The sequence below is a fragment of the Anser brachyrhynchus genome (assembly GCF_964034855.1).
Source record: "Anser brachyrhynchus genome assembly, chromosome: 1".
NCBI classification, from domain to species: Eukaryota; Metazoa; Chordata; class Aves; order Anseriformes; family Anatidae; genus Anser; species Anser brachyrhynchus.
Window position 1 is genome coordinate 189,224,714 of NC_137694.1, and position 18,536 is coordinate 189,243,249.

Sequence of the window (18,536 nt, forward strand, 5' to 3'; positions counted from 1 at the left end):
GTAAAGAAGACAGGGCCAAACTCTTCTAAGTGGTACCCAGCTCAGGACAAGAGGCAATAGGCCAACTGAAATACTCTTTTACACTGAAGGTGGTTGAACACTCAGGATGCTCCCCAGAGAGGTTGTGGAGTCTCTATCCCTGGAGGTACTCAAAACCTGACTGGACACGGTTCTGGACGGCCTGCTCTGGCTGACCCTGCTTGAGCAGGGGTCTTGGATTAGATGCTTTCCAGAGGTACCTTCCAACCTCAACTATTCTGTGATTCTCTGAAATTTGTTTAAATCCCCAGCGTACAGCACAGTTATTTTAAAGTATTCCAGCCATTTGTACCTCAGTAAGTAAGAAACTTGGCTTTAAAGCCCAAGAGCACATTGAGCCTTTACCAAACCTGCGATGCCAGAGTTTCAGGAGTGCTTTAGCAGTCTAACAAACCAAGGAAGTACAAAATGTGCCATGTGAGTCAGATGTGTCTACTGCATCATGCCATATGATCCTAAGTTTCTCAAACAAAACCATTTGCTGTCAGGACAGAGTGGAGCCAAGTTAGTGTGATTCAAGTTTGAGAGTCAATTTTGTATAATGTCAGAAGGAGTTACCTAGTGCCACCCAGTGTTGGCAGCTAGAAAAAGAAAGGTTAAATATGGTTACAACAGGGTGTAGCCTAGTGAAACAGGAAAAAAAAAAAAAATCCCAGCTCTTGCTTTCTGTATCAGAGGTGAGCAATTGCACAGAAGCCATTTAGCACTGAAGTCTGGGAGACAGCTGTCCCTCTGTGGCTTAGATGTTAAAAAAAAACACACCTTGCACCTTTTATATTCACATTTCAAAGCATATAATCAGTCTGAGAGAGATGTAGATGGCCTCTTACACCATGAGACTCACTCCTCTAAGCTAACATGAGTTAGATGTTCAGGAATTTAGATGAGAAACAACTATGTGAGAGGTGTCTCTTTCCTGGGATAAATGGAGCACAGTTAAAATGTTACCTTTTTTCCCCTTTTATCTCAGATGCTGCATATGACCTGCATTTCCTTGAAGCCTTTTATATTATATGGGATCTCACGGATATCAGACAAGGAAATAAACACTCTCCCAGTCATGGTCTTTTGATGACTGAAATAATTATGCTTTTGTCCTTCACAGGACTGTGCAAAACTCGTTAAGTGTCATGGTCAGACAGGGAAACTGAGGCGCAGAGCCAGCACGAACTTCCCCGTCACAGCAGAGAGCTGGGTCCTGTCCAGGTAGGGATGGAGAGGACCTGGAGCCCAGAACCCAAGAGGGAAAGAGGGGAAGGGGAAAGTAAGGTGCTGAGATGCTTTGAGCCCACCAGATAGTGGTGGTGAGATGATCCTAGGGTTGTGGCTTCATCTGCCGTGCTCATGGCAGAGAAATCCTCCTTCAGCCCCTTTTTGTATCTTGGACTCCTTTACTCACCCCTGACATGGTTTCGTTTCCCAAAGAAACAGACAAATTGGCTTGAGCAGTTCTCTGCCAGTTCTTTATTTTACCCCACAGAAGACAGAGGGCCAAGGAGAGTCTGACACAGGAGTATAACTCAGATGAATACATCACAAACAGTAGGGTGAAGGGTGGTTGCCCTCCAAAACCATGTCTTCACGAGGTGACACACCGGTTACTGGTGTTTCTGGAGGTCAGGGGTCCCTCCTGACATTTGCACATTCTCATCCCACCCCGCGAGCCCCTGCAGCTCTGCCGGTGGCACAGCAGATCCCTTGGGTTCCTGCCTGCTGACAAGGAGCCTCCTCTCTAACCCACCTTCTCCTGAGCTCCTGGAGGCAGGCCATGTGCTGAAAACTCCCACTCCGGGGCCAAAATCCTTGGAGTGCTTTTTCTTTTCTTGACAGTCCTGCGCGTTTCCTCGAGGACCTGGGAGCTGAGCTGGCTCTTCTGGCTCTCGGCACCTGTGGGAAGACCTCCACGGTCATTAATTACATCTGCGTGTTTCACTGGGGCCCCACACAACCTAGGTGCTCTCCGCAGCTACGAGACTTTCAATCCTCCTCCCACAGAGCTTGCTGCTTAGAAACCGAGGCAGAAAATCTCTAATTCCAGTGATGACTGCCCAGCCTGGGCCTCAGGAATTCTTCAAAAAGAGAATTTTCCCAAATAGGGGTCACAGAAAGAGTTAGGTGGAAAAAGGAGACTGGACAAACATAGCATTCATGGAAGAAAAAAATCAGTGTGCATCCCCCTGGTTGAGAAGGTTTTTAGTGTAGGTTTGCAATGAGAGCCTGTCTCTGCCACGGGGTTTTTGCAGTCTCAGCAATCAGGGTGAAACGACAGGAACGGGACAGAAGCAGGAGACCTGCGTGTTCCTGCGTTACACAGCGTAACGCTGCTCAGTTTGCAGGTCCGAGATGTTTTTAAACCTATAAATAAACTGGGGACGTTAATGATGCCATTAATCTTGGTTGGCCGTCGTCCCGGCTGTTCTCAGTGGTGAGGTTACCTTGCATCGCCCAGCAAAAGTCGGTCCCCAGGGGAGGGACGGATGCTGCACGCCCAGCCCCGGTGGCCACAGCCCTCCACGGGAGGACACTGCTGCGGTCCTTGGCTGAACACCAGGAGGAGGTGTCCCCAGCGCCAGCCCTCCTGGCCAAGGGCCTGGAGGGAAGCACAAGGAAACAGTTTTCAGGTGACAAGTGACAGGGAAACGCAGCCGTGCTGCTCGCTGTGGAGGGTTTGTGCAGGTGCTGCAGCCCCCATGGCAGAGATGCTCTCCTCACCTCCTGCTAGGAGATGCCCTGATGGAGACCCCTTGCTCCTCCGGACCCTTGGGAGCCTGCTTTCCTGCTTGGCATTTCCAAGGGTGGAAAATGGCAGGGCTGTGAGCTACGGGACAAGGGGAAGCCCATGATGGGACCCCAGCACACCTGCCCAGGGCAGAGGTGGTCCATGGGGAGAACGAGGTCTGCACTGAGAGCTTCTCGCCCATCACTCACACCAGCACTCAGCTCTTCCCTCGTAGATGGGAAGAGAAGAGGGCCCCATCCCTCTCCACCCAAGGGGAAGCAGGGATGCACGGACCCAGGCAGGAAAAGGTGCTTTTCTTCCCTCCCACTAACATCAGTGGGGAAAACGAAAAGTGGCTGTGTATTGCTCTTCTTCTCATCTTAGTGGGTGACATTGGTGGCAGGGGGATGGTTGGACCAGATGATCTTGGAGGTCTTGTCCAACCTTAATGATTCTGTGATTGTACAAGGCTGGTCTGAGCTAGCTCAATATATAGGGAACGCAACGCACCCCTGCCTTGTCAGGTATGGTGGGACACAAGAACAGCTCCATCTCTCCTCTTCACTAAGGCCTCAATACGGGACCCACTGAGGAGAACAACCCCAGGACCACGTCTGCGAGGGAGAACGGCAGCCCGATGCCTGCCCTTGGCACTCGCTCTGCACCAGGGGCTGTGCTGGCTGCAGTGCTGCTTTGGCTGTAGATGCTGTGCTCCCTAGGTTCATCTTACCAGTCCACCGTGACTTTGTTTACAATTTCTGCTACAATATGCCAGAAATGAATTCCTAAAAGTACAAGCAAGGATTTCTCCTATCTAGGAGAAATGAAGTTTGCACATACTGGAAACGGGTCCCTTTGAAAACCAAGCCTATGCAGCTTTCCTCGGAACTGCCTGCTCTGATGTCCAAATTGGTCAGGCACAGCCACATGTGGTTAGAGAAATAAACGCTCCCCTACCACCAGATAATAACGCCGGCCAACCTTCTCTTTTATTTTTGTATCTTGCCCACGAAGTTGCAACACTATCTCTGCAGTAGCAGCAAGGAGTTGTTTGCACTCTGGTCACAGGTGATGGGTGGCTCCGGCAGTTACTGGGACTTTCCTGGAGCACTCAGCACCGTGACTCAGTTTCCTTACCTTCACAAAAAGCACCCCCCCCGTTTTCTTTGTGCTATTTACTGTTATTTCCCAATTTCTTAAGTGTTCTGGATGCCACTTCCTATAAAGTATCAACTAAGAACAATTAAGAGAGATTTCGATGCTTTTCCTTACCTTACCAATGACATTTCTGGACCAATGTCAACAGTTCCTCCGTGGAAGATCCAATCCTCTTGACCTGGCTTGCAGCTCACAAACCTGCTCTCCCTCAGGAACTGCAAGGAAATGCATTTAATTTACTTGTTTTTTTTTTTATTGTTTTTTCTTGGTGACATCCACCGGGCCACCTGAAAGCACTGGTAATGCTACAGCTACCCTCTTTTAGGTGTTACTAAAGATGAGGGAAAACCACCTATGAAGGACAAACTCCCACTGATTTGTGGTGTTCAGGGGTCAAGCAGAACATGAGAACAAAATGAGGGTCTGTGGAGAACCGGGCAGCACGTGCCTGGCACATGGAGGCAAGGTTTGGTGCGGTGTGTAGCCCATTTGGCGAGCAGGGAGATAACTGGGTCCAGCCCTGTGCACCGCATTTGGTAAGGGGAGCTATCCAGGACACCAAGCCCTATGCGACGGAGAGAAAGTTTCTTTCCCACCTTGATTAGCTTTCCTAGTTTTAATTGATACAATTTTTATTAACTCCTAATTGCTACCTGTGGGCTTTGCTGAGCCGTTGCTGGGATTGGGAATCTCTTTTATCAATGGGATTTCATCAGTTGGGTTTGCTTTCCATATATTAGCTTATTGTATTTAGAGAGCCATCTAAACCCCATTGGTATAAACTGGAGCAACGTCAACCTTGGAAGGAGCTGGGGAGAAAAGCCTCTCAAAATCCCAGTTTTACTCCTAATTTTTTTCTGTGTCTGGTGAAGCAGCATGTCTGGTAAGAAACCAGCTTGCAACTGGAGCCTGGCAGCAAACACACGGAGGTGCTCCAGACAGGCTCGACTTAACATTCACCTTGACAAAGTAATCAACCTGTCAAGCAAAGGAAGTCCTCGCGGCCAGACTGGTGATGGAAGGTAACTAATACTCCATCTGCAGCATCAGGCAATAAAGGATTTAAAATATTACAGGAGAGGAGACCTGAAATGTTAGAGAAGAGAGCGTATGTAGAGAAGGGGAGAGATTAGCAACGTGCAAGAGCCAGAAAAAAAAAGAAAAAGAAACACCAGAAATGTTTCATATTGGCTGCAAATGAATAACAGCCTCAAATGAAGTGGTTAAGGCTTGTTGCATATGGTAAAAATACGGGCTAAGCCAAGCAAACAGTCTCGGGCTAGTGGCACAGAAGAAATAATCTCCCTAGAGCAAGAAAAGGCATCTGTTTATTTATCCTGGTTATGGAAATGCCCTTGTCCAATGTCAGCAGTGCTGAGAGCTCTGTGGGCAGGTTGCACCATCTCCCGGCTCCGGAGGAGACCCGAAACCACTGCCCCATACGCGATGCCCCCGGACAGCCCTGCTCCTTCCAGCTCCCCTGGGGGCACGGAGATCAGACGGGGCCGCCTGCGGCAGCATGGAGAGATCCCTGAGCTCCCCTGAAGCAGCTCCTGTACAGAGCCACTCCGCAGGGATGGGGGCGCATAAAAAGGGCCTTTGATGGTGACGCCAGCTAAATTAATTAATTAAATTAAAATCCAGCAAAGCCTCACCGCTGCTTATAAAAACCTGATGTCTTGAGTGAGGGCTGAGGATCCACACCCCAGCTGCAGAAGACGCTTCAGAGACTACCTGAGACATTTGTACATCAGGCACAGAAATGTGAAAATCTTACTTGTTAATGTTGATAATTAATTATTATATTTGCAGGGGAATACATGTACCGGAAGCAATTCCTTCAGGAGGCTGCAGTGCAAGCCAGTGGGAGCCCAGGGCTGCACTCTGTAGATCAGACCACGTATGCAGGCGATGAGTTTGCTCCCCTTACCCTAAGAGGGCACTGAACACACTATGGGATTCAAGAACGCTGGAAATTACCTCTTCTACTTAAACCTGGCATTTCAGCATACCTCCGATGCGTCAGAGCTTCCAAACTCTGCAGGCCTGAACAGACCGTTGTAGCTAGTTTGGGTTTCTCACTGTCCTGGAGGAGTTATTAGACTGTTGTGAGACTGAGTCTCTAATTAGGTCCCTATAGTGGTAAGATTGTTTCCTCTGTAATCACTCAGTGGGAACTGGTGCTTTCTCCTCTGTATTCAGATTTTTATTTCTTTCACCCACATTGTCTGTCCAAAGCCTTGAGTCTCCCAGTCCGCTGGATGCAAATGACTTTGGCATTCACTGTAAGGATGGCTCTTTCCAGCTGCTTCATGTTTCCTTTTGACAAGCTCTTCTAGAGATATTTATAATGAATTAACTCAAGGCTGGACCACTTGCTAGTCTCTTAAATCCAGTGCTGCTTCAGATCTTGATTAGCTGGTTTAATTTTTAACTCTCGTGGAATTGGTAAGTCCAAGCTGAACTGTCACACACCACAATTGGGAGATGGTTCCCAGTTAGGCAGAGCAGTAGCCGTGGGCAGTACACATGAAGTAAGCATGCAGAGGGACTGTACTTCTCCAGCATGCTATCCAGAGGAAATGGTTCAGTTCACAGGGGAAGTTATTGGAGACCTGGAAAAGAAAGAGTCTTACTAATTTAAGCATATGTGAAAAATGACTCAATGCAACGTGCAGAACATTTCACAAGCGTCTTACAAAAGTGATATTACACAAATGCACCTTTCTCCACATTTTTTCCAGATCCTCTTTTCTGTTTCTTGTTTCTGAGCACATCCTTCGATATGAGCAGAACTCCGGAGTTTTAAATTTGGATCCTTGTTTGAGCTCCTACACAAAACCAGTCTGATTTCTGCAGATCCTGCTCTCTTGAGTCCCATGACTTCTACTACAGGGTTTGCAGGTGTTCAACCATTGTGAAAGTCAGGTCATTAGTGCTTTGGCAACTAATTGCTGATTTAAGCACCCAATTTTCATCGGTTTGACTTCCAGCTCTAAAATTTTGGCCTAGAGGTAAGAAGAAAACTGGAATTTGTACCCCAGAGCCTGGAAGCATGCTAGTCATTCAGTTGCCTAAGCTCAGCCTGAAATGAAGGCTCCTCGCTTGTCAGAAGACTTAAAACAAAACAGGAAGTTATTAATATCAGAGACGGAGCTGACTGGAGAGCCGAACAATATAAAGCAGAACGTGTCTCCCCTTTTTCCTGTTTATCTCTTGCTATTTCGGAACGCAGGGGAGATGAAGCGTCAAAGAGTTTCTCATTCGCAATTTGGCGCTGCAGGGCAGCACAATCGGAGCTGCAAATGGTGCACACCATCCCAGTAAAGACGGGGCATCTCTCTCCTACAGACCTTTCCCATGCTCTGAAGCAAATGTGCAGCCCGGTTTGAGGTGATGGGGTGGAACACGACACACCAATGCAGTTTGCATGTGGCGTGCAGGAGCTTAGAGAAAGCGAGCAATAAGCGAAACTGCGGGGGAGGGCGATAGGCTGGCTCGATATAATTACCTTAGGAAAACACTGGAACTAACGAACTTTCTCCCGAGAAAGGGCCATTAGATTTTTAATTAACACAGGCCATTAGGACCACAGCTCCACGCCACGGCTGAATGATGGTTTATCAAACAGGACCAAATTGCTGGCACCAGCCTGGGAGGAAGCTGGAGCATCACAAAAAAATACCGTGTGTACTGGGCTAGCAGTTATGGCAAAGAAATGAGCCAAACTTGCTGGTCTCGTGGCCAAGCCTCGAGGCATTAGCACAGCACATGCCAGAGAGCATTTGGCCCTCTGAAGGCAGAGCCGGAGGGACAACCTGTTGGGATCTGGGCCTGCTGGCTGAGGGATCTTTGCCTTGCTTCGCTAGTCGCTGTGGAGGTGGGCAGGGGAGGAAGCTGCCTCCCCAGACACAGCCACTCGCAGAGCTTCTCACAAAAGAAAAGACTTTTCTTGGCCCAGAAAAACTGGCACCAAGCAGGAAATCAAGGGAAAGAAAACAGTACTATTTATTTGTTTCAACTTGAGATTGAGCAGGTGATAATTCCTAGTACAGCTTGGCTTTTCTTTCCAAAACAAAGCGCAAAACGGCTAACGCTGGCAGTAGGTATCAGCTCCCTCAGAAAGGTTTCCATTCTCCTGGTGAAACAGGAGATTGGATGTGAGGATTCATTTTGCTTAGTTCCTTCCCTCTTTTCCTTTATTCAGAGGATTGGGGCTGTTGCTCTTTTCCCCTACCTTTTACTCGGCTGTTCACAGCTGTCTGAAGCAGATTCACAGAAGTAGATCACCACCACAGAGCCTTCCTCCTCTCTGTTTTACACCAGCAAAACACTGTTTGTGAAGGGAACCTGCACAAGAGAAAAAGAAACAGAGAGTTGTTTGCTCTCCTGTCCTTGATAAGGTTTCAGCTGCAAATCCATGAAAACAGGCACATGGTTTTCTTTCCCCAACCCACAAATAAAGAGGTGAGCACACCCGTCCCCTTTCAAAATGAAAAAACTCATCCTCGATCCCAAGACCACTGGGGCTGCAGATGCCAGAAGACAAGGGAAAACAAAGCACGATGGATTTCATTGCTACCTCAAAGAAGTCAGCTGAGAGCAAAGTCAAGGAGCTGTCCCCCAGAAGGGCATCTTTCTCCCACGCAGGCCACTGCAGGCGGTGCTGAGCAAAGGCAGGTACAGCAAGCAGCTGCAAGACTCCTGGCCCAATGCTTGTGGTCATTGCTACAGCCCTTACAGGACGCTTTTGCTGTTCCAGGCTTCATCCTTACAATGGAAGAAAAAGCTGCTCTCTTATACAGGGGCACAAGATGACAAAATGACCGGCCCAGGCGGCTGGAAGATGCAGCTTCACCTTACAGCTGAGTCAGTCTGACAGCATCGTGCTGCAGATGAGGGTGGGCTCCTCGCCAGCTCTGGTGCTCTGCTCCTGTTCCTGCCTTTGCACTTTGCTGCCTCCCACCCCAAGGAGTCTCTTTCAGGGATATAAACCAAAGAACACTCTCTCTGCAAACCAAGACAGCCTCCTGAGTAATAGCTTAGCCGCTAGCCCTCCTTTCTTTGCAAGTAGGCAACTAGAAAAAAAGAACAGAGCAAAGGTAAGGAGAGGGGAGAGACAGCACCTTTACAGGCTTACATCCCCGTGATGCCACACTCCTATTTTTCCCCCTTTTCTCTCCCCGATTATCGCTCCAGCAAGCCTGTCCGTGGATGAGCCAGGCCAGCTCCTCACCATCAGGCAGCACAGCTCCTCTCCAAGCACTCACCTGCCTTTCCTACGCATGGCTAGCATGGGACGAGAGGAAGAACCACTCACCTTGGCCTCACCCTGACATGCAGCGGGGACGCAGGAGCTGGGAAGCATTCCCCTCTGTTGCAATATACCCAGGGCTCTGCCAGCAAAGGGTCTCTAGATGCTGGCAGCACCACTCGCTGCCTGCTCGGCCCTAGCGGGGAGCTGAGAGATGGGTGGCTCCTGCCTGAGCCCTTGGGAGAGCAGCAGGAGGAGGAGGAGAAGGAGGAGGAGGAAGAAGAAGAGGAGGAGGAAGGGAAGGGAAGTGTAGGAAGAGCAGTTTCAGATGAAGTAGAATTAGGCAAGACAAAAAAGAGTGGTTACTAGGAAAAGAAAATGAATGGTATAGTTACGAATCATTTTCACGTTTTAACCAAGAAATACAAGAACATGTGAAACAAAGAAGAGTGAAGTCAAAGCACCCCACAGAGCAAATTAGCGAGCCTTACAGCAAATCGTTGGCTCTATACAGCTCCAGTCAAACATTTCTTTGCATCTGAAAGTCAGCTACTCTAAGTGCCCTGAAGGATCCCCTCTGCTGTCCAAAGCACACAGTCAAAAGACAGCGCAGAGTGAACCTACTTGGGGCCTCGTATGGCTCTCTCCAGTGCCATATCTGAATGCCTCCCAGGCTTTGAAGTATTAATCTCCTGTGCCCTGGGGGTATGGAAGCGTTATTCTTACTTCAAGAATAAGGGGCAAAAGGCTGAGGCAATTTGAGCAGCTTGCCCAAGGGAGTCGCTGGCAAAGCAGAAACCTGGCCGTAGCTCATCTAAGTCCCAGGCTAACACCTGAACCTCCAGACACACCCTCTTCTCCCTGAAAACGTGAGAAAAGGAGAAACAAAAGCAAAGCCATAAAACAGTGGTTAAAGTCATTTGAGAGTCCTCAGCACAACCTCCCACGCAGCAACCACCGCACAATCCTGGCTGGTTTCAGCGCTGCCGCGTTACCTTTCCCCTCTCAGCTTCTCTGTTGCATCCTGACACGAGCTGGGAGCTGCCCGAGGCAGAGGCTGTTCAGCCTTCCCCACTGCTTCGCTTGGGGTATCTTGCAGAGGGACCGAGAACCAAATTATTTAATGCCACCCGTGTCTGCCTGGGGAAGGCTTTCCCTCCCTTTGAGCAGCCCACAGAAGCAATACATGCGAGCAAGAGCCGTCGGGGCAAAGCGGCCAGGTTTTGCTTTCTCTGTTCGCTCTGGGATTTTTGACTTCAGTGAGATTATTTAGGTTGCAGGCAATAGCTCTTGAGGGTGACAAGGATCTGGCTAGTGAGTCAAAACAAGCCTGGAAGCCCTGCACACAGCAGAGATTGCTTTATAGGAATGAGGCCCTGCAAATGAATTGTTTATGAAAGCTCTGATGTCCAAACTGTTGCTGTGGAGGATTTATGTGTAGAGATGTGAGTGTGTGTTCCTCCTCCACTACTGGCTATTCCTGTGTATTTCCTCTCTCCCTGCCCTTCAAGGCTTTGCTCTGAATATATCGATGTGTACTGTTCCTGAAAAGTCTTGGGAGAGAATCTAGAGGGCAAAGATTTGCTTCAAAGCAGATCTTCAAACATCTGTTTGTACTTACTGCACAAATATTTAGCACACTACAGCACATAGCTGCCTGTAGCTTCAAGGCAAACACGAATGCTAAGAGGTATTAAACGCTCTTAAACATAAACAAGATAGCCTGGAATAGCTTATCGGTTAGGTGGTAATGGGTGGGGAAGAGCTCGTTGTATATTTAAGGCCCAGTCCTTTTCCCAGTTTATTTCCATGTTAGTCGTGGGATCTGGAGAGAAAAACTCTCGTGTGTTTCAGCCTGGGAATAACGCTCAGATCAGAGCTGGTCCTGACTCGCTGCTGCAGCGGCTCCTGTCTGCTGCTGCCCGGGGTGCAAGGGCAGGCTCTGGCCAGCTGCCCTCTGGGTCACCCGAGGATGGAGAGGACCTCTAATGGTTGTTGATGTCCAGAGCAGGGCTACGGAGCTGGTGAAGGGCCTGAAGCACAAGTCCTTTGGGGAGCAGCTGAGGGCACTGGGGTTGTTTAGTCTGGAGAAGAGGAGGCTCAGGGGAGACCTCATTGCTCTCTGCAACTACCTGAAAGGAAGGAGTGGGGAGCTGGGGGTCAGCCTCTTCTCACAGATAACTAGTGATGGGACTAGAGGGAATGGCCTCAAGTTGTGCCAGGGGAGGTTCAGGTTGGAAATGAGGAGACATTTCTTCTCAGAAAGAGCAGTCAGGCACTGGGACGGGTTGCCCAGGGAGGTGGTGGCGTCACCGTCCCTGGGGGTGTTCAAGGAAAGGTTGGACATGGTGCTTAGGGACATGGTTTAGTGGGTGACATTGGTGGTAGGGGGATGGTTGGACCAGATGATCTTGGAGGTCTTGTCCAACCCTAATGATTCTGTGATTCTGTGATGGCCAGACCACCTGCCGCAATTGCAGCTAAGGGGTAAGGGGTGATTTCCCTGACATCAGAGGTCCTAGCAGGCTGTACAGGAGCACGAGGGGAAGCCTCTGGCCTCTGATTAGCATTTGGTTGCAGATGAACATGTTATCACCTGCTGTTGCTCAATGCCATTCTACCAGGACACTTGTAGCATTGCCCGGGAGAGAGGCATCGCGATTGTTTCAGCTGCTAGGAGCTGGTGGTGTTTTAGCCCCACACTCTCCTGCTAGGTGAGTGAGGAGTTCATTTGGCTGGCTGAAATCCCCGAATCACCTCCCGAAAGGGTCAGCCGACTGCCAGTTCTGGTGCATGGAGGGGACAGAAACACGGGACAGAAGCTGTGAGGACAGACGGCGTGGCAGTGGTGCTGGCCTTGATGGGCATAGAGCATTAGGGACATCTCAGTATCTCCAGTTCACAGACTTCTGGATGGTCTAATCTCACCTCCTTGGAGATTTCAGCTAAAACACAATTTGGAGCAGCTCTGCCCTGGACATATGTTGCCTTCTGCCAAGTCTGCTGCAGGGACAGAAATCCTTGCCAGCGGAACAGTCATAAACAGCTGGCCTGGTTGCCTCTTCAGTCACCTCGCTATGATTTGCTAGAGCTCATTTGTCAGAGCCCTAAATCACAGCACAAACACTGGAAAACAGCCTGAAATGGATATGCCTAGACCACAAAACCTGCAAATTCTCTGCAAACATGAAGTCTGTCCCAAAAAACATCTTCTCCAGGACAGCTGATGTTTGTTCTCCGATCTGAATAGCGCCAGCAACGAAAGCACTTTGACACCGATATTTCTGGTGGTATGGGAACGTCCCTGGAGATTGTAAGGTAGTTACTACACGGACAGAAGTTTGTAATGCAGATCCGCATTCAGTCCTCCGTTTTTGGAGCTGAGGAGGGCTTTTCCACCGCGTTGAGCTAATGCAACTGAGCCAACAGGAATTAATGCTATGCCCTTTTCTGCCTGTTGAGACACGGTGAAGGAAAGCAGCCACCTTAAATCAAAGGGTCCAGATTCAGGGAGGTGCTCGAGCTAGAAATCAGAAGGCAGTTTACAGATACTTTGATAACTTGGGCTTTTATCATTCCACAGGCCCCAGAGATCACTTGGTGAGGGCTGAGTGAGTTTCCTCATATGGTATTTGAAGGCAAAGTCAATCTACATTTGCTTCCCAACAGGCAAGCCCAGGCAGCTACAGCGTGTTTTAAAAAGGGGAGATTAAACACAAGTTTTCGGTGCTACTCTCTGAAAAGATACAATCGGTTCTATCGTTTGGAGCTTAGGAGTTAGGAGTTTAAATCTGATGTAGGCAGCTTTGAAGCGCCAGTTTTGTCAAGAATATCCCATGCTTTGTCCTATCTTGAAAACTGAATTGTTTAGCTATTAAGGAAGATTAATGTAATCTCTCTGTCTATGAAATTGGATTTTGAAACTGCTTGCTCACTGTACTATCTCAAGTGCAGTGAACAAAACACTGCTCCCGTTCATGTTGCTACAAACTGCGGGTCACACCTTGTATGAGCCCAGGGTGCGCTCGATCGCAACTAGGCCAAAGAGCCTGGTGGGCCGCACCAGGAGGGTGAGGGGAGCTATTAATTCCCCTCAGCTTCGTGCCAGGGAGGCCACGGGTGACACACTGGGCTCCTCTGGGCCCCTCAGAGCGAGGAAGAGGGGTATCAAGGTGGTTGAAGCATAGGCCTCACAAGCCAGGATCAGAGGCTGAAGGTTGGGTTTAATCCAAAGATGGGGAGACGAATGGGTGATCGCCTCTCGTAAATCCCACCTGCCTCATGGAGCCACACGAGTGACACAGACTGACACCGCATGCGAGTGGCAGATGGTGATATGAAGGGCAACAAAACCAGGATGGAGCTTGGAGGGTTGGACATTAGGAAAAACATCTCCCAGAGAGGGGGACTCTCCATCCTTGGTGGCTCCCAAGACCTGGTTAGACAAGGCCAAGGCTGACCTGACCTAGTGCGGCGGTCCTGTGCTGAGTAGGAGCCTGAACAAGCTTGGGACCGTAAGAGGTCCCTTCCAACCAACATTTCTGTGATTTTGTGGTTTTTCTAGTTTGAAGAAGCCGAGTGCTGTTCAGCTATGTGGATCCATATCCTTTTATGCTAGCTAAGGATCTGAAAATCCTGAAACACTATTTAGAAAACATTTTGGAGAAATGGAAGTACCAGTTCTGAGGGAGATCCCACATTTTCATGGTGCCAGGGTGGCCACAATTTTGGACTCCACCAAGTTAGTTTGAGCTCCAGCAGGACAAACGTAGTTACACAGGGGATGTGTACATGCACTAGCTGAAATCCCATGTTTTCGTCTAGAACAAGAGGATCTCCTAACCTCAAGAGGAGAAATGACTCTATGCAGAGCTCTGTGATAACCAGCCTGTAACAAAAGCTAAGGGGTACAAGCTGGGTGAAAAGCAGCACCAAGTCAAAGCAATGGACTTTTGGCAGTTGTATCACTACACCATCCAGTAAAACCAATATTCTCCAACTTCTTCTGTTCCTCCTCTAGGAGGGAATGTGCTATAAGGGGTGGCGATGATCACCCATCCCATCCTAATACTGTACCTGCAAAGTACATGATGGAATCCCCAAAATAGCATCTCTGAGCTCCACGCTGAGGAGGACATCAGGACACAAGTGAGAAGTAAGATGAAGGCTCTGCTGGCCTTACACTATCCTTGGGAAACTTGGGAGCTCATAAAAGCTGCCTTTGAAACCTGGAAAGACAAAGTTGAAGTTGATTCCACTGAATCAGGGGTAGCAAGGCAAGGCAAAGCCACTCTACTGAGTGCTGTGTTCATCAGCTCCTGCTCTTCCACCACGTGTTTTTTTTCTTTTTTTTCTTTTTTTTTTTTTTTTCTTGGCATACTCCTTTACCTTTCTAAGGAGGGTAATTTAAAATGGGTGTCATTATCCATGCATAGAGGGGAAAAAAAAAAAAGCAAGCAAGGTTTCCTCTGCTGGTTTATTAAGCTGATGGCTGCCAAGAAACTAACAGTAAAGGTTAAGAAATCTGAGCCCCTCCTGCATGTTGCTTCCCCCTTCCACGGCCAGAAGCAGCATGTTGTGCTCTCCTCCGACACCCCCTCTGCCTGGGAAACGTGTCTGGCAGTCCTGTGAACACGGTCTGGCCATGAGTGTTGACAGTCTAGTTCCTTCACTCAGAGGTAAATGGTAGAAGAAGCGAGATCCCAGGGCAGGAGGCAATTGCTGCAGCGTCAGGTATTTCTGCTTGTCGTCAGCTAACCCAGACCTTGCCTCCTTGGAGCAGCTTCTGTTCGTTTGAGGTTCCTGGCTGTAGGGATCGCTGCTTCCACCACAGCGTACCCATGCACACCACTCCACAGGCACTTCAGCAACCTCCCTTTCTGCTAACAGTGGGACCATGAAGCATCCTCTGGCTGTCTGAAACAATTGCTCTCTCCGGCCCTTGGGTATCCTGAGCCAGAGATTAGCAACTCCACGCTCCAAAATTTGTAAAGTTTGCTAGCTCCTTGCATCCTCTAGATGTCCCTTGCCAAGCCAAGGAGAACCTATGTGCAGTGTAAACTCACCACGACAACACTGGCCAAAGCTTCTGACAAGCCATCCATCTGCAGTGCTACAGCCCTACAGTGCTACCCCTTGTGAGTAAAAAGAAAAAAATATATATTTTTTAATGGTTATTCTTTCCTTTTCTGCAGCAGCTGAAAATCCAACTTGTTTTCTCTCCTTCCCAGAAATATCTTTGACTGCACTGGCTTGAGAAGCACCCTGGCAGGAGCGAGTTTGTTAATGACTGACTGCTCCAGGGCAGTGGAGGAGTCGGCGCTTTTGATACAGGGAGAAGGGCAGAAGAGAAAGAAGGCAAATGAGCGGGTGCCTGTGGTTGTTACGCTTCTCCTGATGCACCTGACAGAGACTCCAGAAATGGCTAGATGGCTGCTGGAAGTGCTTGTATAATGTGAGGAGCCCTACACCCCAAAGCACCACAGGCACAGGCCGTGTCACCACCAGCAGCAGACTGCACAACACTGATGGAAAGGACAAAAGATAGTGCCTGTGTCCTCTGTTTTCAGGCAGGAAAAAAAATATATTTCTCTTATATATATAATATATACTATATATAATATAGTATATATAATATATATACTATATATAATATATATATAATATATACTCTTTCTTTTGGACTTTATAAACAGTTACATAGACCATTTATGCACAACTTGCTTTGTCTGGTTTTATGCATCTGGGTTACTTGCCTATCTGTCCTCTCCGGTTTTAAGTATTTGCCCACTAATTGCTGTTTCCTTGACCAAAAGCTTTACTTTTCCGTATTGAATTGAAAGCACACATACATGCTGCCCCAGTATTGCCCTCAATATGCCTCCCAGGGCTCCGAGGTGCCCTCTAGGCCAGATTCAAACCTCAAAGGGAAGACCTTGTCACAAAAGTGTTGCTTCAGGGCTTCCCGAGAGCATCCCAGCAGTCTGGGTGCCTGTGCTACTCTTGTCACCCCAAACTAGAGCTCAGCAGGAGAAGGATGACACGGAGCGGCCACAATACCTGCATGTACTGCATTTTCAGCTGGCAGGGTGACCAGAGAAAGAGCTGGGGACAGCTTCTACATGGACTGGGTTGCATGCACGCTTTTAGGACCCACTGCTGGGAACCGACAACATTTTATATGTACATGCAGCTTTACATGGTCTTAGTGGTATCTGAACATCTGCTACTGCTTAAAAGGCAACTCAGTCGTGACCTACCTACAGAGAAGACCTTGGATATTGTTTTTAAAAGCAGTGGATAGGTCAGAATGCAAATGCTACTAGGAAAAGCTCGAGTGAGCATATAAATATTACATTTGGCTCTACCTGCTCCTAGTACCACTGCCTGCCTATATCCGCCCGTTATTTCTTACAGTCAAAACTCCTTGGAGCATGCATGTTTTGTTCCTTGTTCAGAGTCCAATGCAGCACGATCCTGGTTATAAGCGTTGACTCCTGTGCCCTGGAATGGTGAAAATTATAATATTTCAACATTAACCTAGTTAGTAGAATCACTAAAACAAAATATGTTGTTATTAAGCCATCCATATTTCCACAGAACTATTAGTTAATGCTGCTTTCTCTTTCACTAGCATAGCATAACTAGGATATAACAGTGTATTTGTGCTGATAAGTGTTCTCAAATGAAGAATTAAATTTTATTTGCCATCAGCAATGTGATGTTGAGTATATTAACTGAAAACTTACTAGCCACCAATTAGCAACATAGTGTAAGCCCCATAAAATATGGAAGCAAACGTTCTTGACTCCAGCGCAGTAGGGCTGCCACTTCGATATTTCTGAAATTTAATTAAGCAAATGTCATCATTTCTAACACAAACCATCTTGCAGCGAGCATGTTTTCAAATGCTTAGAGCAAAGCAGAAAGGAGTACTGGAATCTTGAGGAGTTAGGAATTGTTCCCATATTAGGTATTATTTCCATAATGAGCTGTGTTCATGGTTTATCCATTTTCATTCACCAATTTATTACATAGTATGCACTAGGGATACGTGTCTAGATTAAAACCTCATTTTCGTAGGTGCTGCATGAGCAAGTCATGAGACGATCCCTGGTCCTGCAGGCTCCAATGTAGTGTCACAATGATCTAGAAGCAGGGAATCATGGAAGCACAGAATCACAGAAGAATTTGGGTTGGAAGGGACCTGAAAGATCATCTAATTCCAACCCCCTGCCATGGGCAGGGACACCTCCCACCAGACCAGGTTGCCCAAAGCCCCATCCAGCCTGGCCTTGAGCACCTCCAGGGAAGGGGCATCCACAGCTTCTCTGGGCAGCCTGTGCCAGGGCCTCACCACCCTCTGAGGGAAGATTTTCTTTCTTAAACTGAGTCTAAATCCACCCTCTTTTAGTTTAGGACTGTTATCCCTTGTCCTATCACTATATGCCCCTCCAGAAAGTCCCTCTCCAGTTTTCTTGCAGTACCCCTTTTAGGTACTGGAAGGCTGCTCTCTGGCGAAGGATAAAAGACATGTAGAATGGGGAGAAGGTACAAACTGGTGTGTCTGGCAAACAAGCACATTCTTCAGAGTAGACAAAATCTTGCTTTTCAGGAGAAAAATTGTATAGCATGACAGTGCAAACAGGCTATGTAGATGTCTTATTAATATTTGGTTTAACTAGAAAGCCACGAAGGACTTCAAGACGTACCTACACTGCATCAAGTGAACATGGTCTGCAAAGCCTGAGCTGCCTGTAGCCACAATCACTGTAGCCAGATTGGTCAAGGCCTGGCTCAACAAGCTTTGGCCTTTTTGCTGCCGTGTAATCCAGTGTTAATGCAAATATACTCCCCTTCCTAACTCCCCTTCCTCTTTAGTACCTCTGTATGCCACTGCAGTGCCTATACCATCCCATCTCTCTGGGGTCTCAGCAGCTCCTTGCTGCACTGGGGTATTATGACCCATTTTAAATGAGCTGGTAGGGCATGGGGGGCAGGTGGGAAAATTAAAATAGCTTCATATCTAACGCAGGGGGGAGGGCAGATGAGATAGCAAGCAGAGGTGAGATCAGACCGTGGATTCTGAAGGTATAAGGCAACGGATTATTAATGAAGGGACTTGTTTGAGTGTCTTGGTAACGTGGTAATGAGAAACCGTGTATTACTGCTTCAGCAAACACCGCATATATAACATGGCATTGTGAAATCTTTGTATACAAACATAGTTACAAGAGTAAAATGATAAAAGGAAAACTCAGCCATATTTCTAAATATACTCTCTTTTTAGGGGAAATAATGTTGACAGAGCCAGAAAAGGCCTGATATATCCAACTCTCATGCACATGTCCTCATTCTTATGGTTTA

At 48.0% G+C, this 18,536-nt stretch overlaps 1 protein-coding gene across 9 annotated transcripts in view; it reads right to left on the reverse strand.

The window, feature by feature from the left end:
* Nucleotides 1-18,536, reverse strand: part of LOC308179904 (uncharacterized protein) — a 56,784-nt gene continuing 38,248 nt past the window's right edge. For 5 of the 9 annotated variants that reach the window (XR_013940662.1, XR_013940663.1, XR_013940664.1 and 2 more), the window contains 6 exons: nucleotides 16,585-16,673; nucleotides 14,247-14,398; nucleotides 8,154-8,266; nucleotides 5,743-6,531; nucleotides 4,031-4,131; nucleotides 2-1,926 (listed from right to left, as the gene is read on the reverse strand). The gene's annotated coding sequence lies outside the window, so the exon portion shown is untranslated. The other 4 variants (XR_013940659.1, XR_013940660.1, XR_013940661.1 and 1 more) reach the window with 2 other exon arrangements.